Below are 4,362 nucleotides of genomic sequence, written 5' to 3'. Positions count from 1 at the left end.
ATGCTGAGAAACAGATGTTCTTTGCACAGCCAAAGGATGTTGCTGAGATGGGGGGGGGGAGAATTCTGCAGTGTGAGAGCCAGGTGGCCAGACGCAAAGGAGCGCAGGGATCTCGCACCTTTAATCACAGTGCAGTAGAGGGAGTTTCAGCATGCTGCAGCTTTTCTACACCTGCCCGAATCCCCTTCTGCTTAACTGTTTCTGCATATGGACCCCCTACTGGCTTCTTGAGTCACCTGACAGCAGCTGAGCATTCCTGCAGCGGTGGCAGCAAAATGCACAGAACAGCAGAGCAAATACTCAAACTTTGGGCAAGCTGCCAGGATGGCAGAGAGATCAAGGTCGAGACATGGTCTCCCGCTCCATGTAGCATGTCAAGGGAAGACAGCAATCAGCTTCTTGCCACCTTGGGTGTTGATCTATATGAAACCACCCATCTTCTTCAAAGCACAAGACAAAACAAGGCTATGTAGGTATGACGCAGGCAGTGGAGACTGGTCTAGCTAGGTTCGTGGAGCACTGAGCCACCAAGCTCAGCCAGACCCCCACCAGCCTAATTCCTTATTTACAACCAGTTCAAGGAGTAGCACTGGCTATCAGCTTCCTTCATCTTCCTTAGTCTCAGAATTGGCCTTGTAGAACTCAGCAGGGAGGAGAGGAGGCAAAACTAGAACCAGCTGGCTCTGCCTGTCTTTGGCTCTCTGGCGCCACTTACTGTTGGCATCTCATCCTTTTGCCCCACCAGATCCAATGAGGAGGGGGAGCTTTGGGGGCAGAGAGCTGGGCAGAGGTAATTGGCAAACGTCTTAACACCCCATTTCCTGCTAACGTGGAAACTTGCCCCTTTCTTTCTACGCCTGAGGAAGCTCTGTGTTTAAGCTCAGAGCTGCTGCTGTCATGTCTGGTATGGCCCTGGCACTCATCTGTCTCAATGGCAAATCAGGAAATGTCACAGGCTGCGCAGCAAAGAACATAATCCACAATTTTTTATTAATGAGGCCTAAATGGACAGCTTGGTGGAGAGCCGGTTCCTGTCTTTAGCTCTTACACCAGACATTCGTCTTTCAGAGCCGGAGCTGCAAGTCTGAGCTCAATTATTCATCGGCGACATGCACGACGATCCTTTATGATGCGCTACCTATAAGTAACGGCACTAAGAAAACAGGGCTGCACTTTTGACACACTACCTTTTACATCAAACTTCCCAGGGCTCCTCGATGCAAATGGTTGAATGAGGCTCTGCCAAACCTGACGGCACTCAGCACAGCGTGTCAATGCAGGGAACTCCTCAGTGACCACTGTAGTTTTGCATCTCTCTTGTAAAGCTCAAGTTCGAGGAATCTGCTGCAGAGGGAGATGCAAACATTACAAATGAAGAACATGTTAAGCAAAGAGCAGCTGCCAGACTCCTGTGTTCAGAAAAGCCACAACAACATTAAAAAAGCAAGTTAACAATGTGACGACGTGATACTGTTGGGAAGACCTTGAAGATTTTTACTAGCATTCATGGTTTTGGCTATTCTGCGATACTCTTCAAAGGAGTAGCTTGAAAAGAAAAAAGCACCCACAATTTGAGAAACTTCACATTATCACCATTGCTCCTTCTAATACTGAACTTGGGTGGGGTGTGCCGGTGGCTTTGTAGCAAAAATGGCTGCACCCCAAAACAAGAGGGAGGTATCTGTGAACTAGGGCGAAGCCCATGATTTGTAGAAACACAGTAATTAAATTCAGACCCCCCCCCCCCAAGTATTATTATTTATTGAGCATTTGTAATTCTGCTGATATATAAACTAGGTTCCTGCCATAGCGGCTTTCAGGCAGTTCCCAGGATACTTTGTACGTGCTTTAAATGTATGGCGTGTAACTGAACACAGTGGGGCTTGCTTCTGTGAAAATGTGTGCCGGATCAGGCCACATGAGTGGACAGTGAGACAGAAAGATCCTGGAAGGAAACGGAAAGCAAATATTCCATCATCTCTAAACAGGATCAATTGGCACAGTCCTCTCCTCTTGCTAATAATGGAGGTCAGTGGAGGAGACAGTCAGGCCCACATGTTCCCTACTGACAGCTGGAAGGCATAAGGCATGGCTGCAGGTATGGGAAACCTGTGGCACTCACTCCCTGAGCATTGGCCATGAAGGCTGGGGTTAAAGAGGGCTGGGAAAACTTCCAAGAGGCCAAATGGAAATGGTGGGTGGGGTCAGAGGCAAAATTGGGCAGAGCAACAGATGCAAGTTTTGCCTTTGTACAAGTGGGCGGTTTTAGGGTAGCGTGACTGGTGCGGTCGCACTGGGCATCGCACTGCAGGCAGTGCTGAAGCATTGATGTAAAATGGAGCGCAAGAGGCGTGGGGCACCAAATTTTAGCATCTCATGGGGCACTGCTGAAATTTGAGAGCCTCAAGTCTGCCACTGCTAGCTTCCACACACCTCTCTTCTGCACCCAGGCAAGCAAGAGGCACATCCTCAGAGTGCAAGGTAGAGCCAGAGAGGGGCGTGGCCTGAGAAGAGGGGGCGTGGCCTGAGCATTGGCCTGCACTCGGCTCCCAGGGCTGTAATTTCCCACCACTCTGCTAGAGACAAGGTACACAATGGAGCTTTATATGTGAGGGTCGCTGCAACTGCAGCTGCTGCCAAGCTTGCCGGCTCCGCCATTAGGCAGAGTAAGGCGGTTGTTTCAGGCTGCTGATTTGGGGTGCCATGAAAAGACAGCAGTTTATTATTGCCGTGCCTTTACTATCAGGGATGGGGAGAGATGCATGTGAGATTCTCTGCCTTGGGTGTCAAAATAACTTGGCAGACCTTCCGCTGCTATACATTTTGACCGGGGAGAGAAGCATCAAATGCTGCTTTCCACCTTAGGCAGCAAAATGTCTCGCGCTGGCCCTGAAGGGAGGGAGCGATGAGCAGAGAGCGTTGATGCGTTCCTCCAGGCTACTCCTCTATGAGTTCTAATAATCGTCCGCTAGATGTCAGGTTGATAGGAGGAGGAGAGAGGCACGCTGTCCGGCAACAGGAGGCAGGCAGCCAATCACTTTCCGTCCTGGAGAAGACTGCTTCCCTGCTGGTTCTGTGCAGCCATCAGGAACTGGCTGTCGTCAGGCAAACCACATCTGTGCAAAGGAGTCAAACCTGTAATGCAGGGTTAGAAGGGGGGGTGGGTGGAAGAGAGATTAATGGCAGCATGTAGAACTGAATGCAGAAAGCTGCAAAATGCACCTCTTTTTTATGCACGACATCCAAACAATATCTAATGAGGGCAAAACAACAAGTTTTTTCGGGAGATGGGGCTGCTACCCTAGACAGAGTTGCCTGGGTGCTGAATTCAGTGGGATTTATTTCTGAGTAGGCATACAAAAGATTGGGGTCTCAATACACACAGGACTATTTGTGGCACATGATAAACGTGTCTATAAGGCATAAGCTTCAGGTCTAACCTCATAGCGACACGCTGTGCCATTTCAGCTTCCCCTCTGTACAGAAAAAACTGAAAATCCGAAGAACCTCCTTGTATGAAAGCTATCGTGATTTCATTCTTTTCTATTCCCTCACCAACTAGTAAAGTGAGCTAGTCTGGAATTTTGCATTAATGTGAATAAAGCCTACATTATCACTGTAGGGCTGACCTAACTAAAACAGTGGCTGCAATTGCCTGCTAGGAAACCTCCAAGTGGCAGTTGGGGGGCAGGCAAAGGGAGGAACTCGGGCGGCGGGGACAGCAGCCTCCTTCTTCTCCACTGCCTCCTCTTCTTCTCCGCTCCTCTCCTCTCGCCCCGCTTTTTCCTCAGCCTAAATGGACGCGCCGGGCAGCCCGGGCTGCGGCTCCTCTCGCCCGGCGCCGACCATTTTTGCTTCTGGGGGGGGGGGCAGCTGGCTTCTAGGGGGGGGCACATGCCCCCGCCTGCCCCCCCTTGGGTACGCCCATGCTCGTACGTGAATCACTACGTACTTCCGCCACCTCCTTGACCCGCATATGGCGGAGCCGAACCGGCACCGGAAGTGAGGGCTGCGTTAATTTCCCCCTGCCCTGTATGTTGACGCAACTTCCTCCTCCTCCTCCTCCTCTTCCGCAGTGCCCGGATGGGATGGAACGCAAAATCCCCAATGAGGGAAGCTCCGCCATGTGCGCGTGCGCAGCAGGGAGAGGGGCGGAGTGGGTGGGGGCAAGAGTAGGCGCGCTAAAGAAAGGGAACGCGGCGCGGAGCCGGTCAGAAGCAGCAGTAGTAGTAGCAGCCGTCGTCGTAACAGCTGCGCGCAGGCGCACTGGTGGCGGGCTGATATTTAAAGGGACCGCACCAGCGGCTGCTGCTGCTGCTGCCCCCGGGAAAAGAAGGAGGCGCCGGTCTCTGGTTTTTTCGG

This window comes from Lacerta agilis, chromosome 2, assembly GCF_009819535.1.
Source record: "Lacerta agilis isolate rLacAgi1 chromosome 2, rLacAgi1.pri, whole genome shotgun sequence".
Classification (NCBI taxonomy): domain Eukaryota; kingdom Metazoa; phylum Chordata; class Lepidosauria; order Squamata; family Lacertidae; genus Lacerta; species Lacerta agilis.
Note: the sequence above shows the minus strand (reverse complement) of the source record.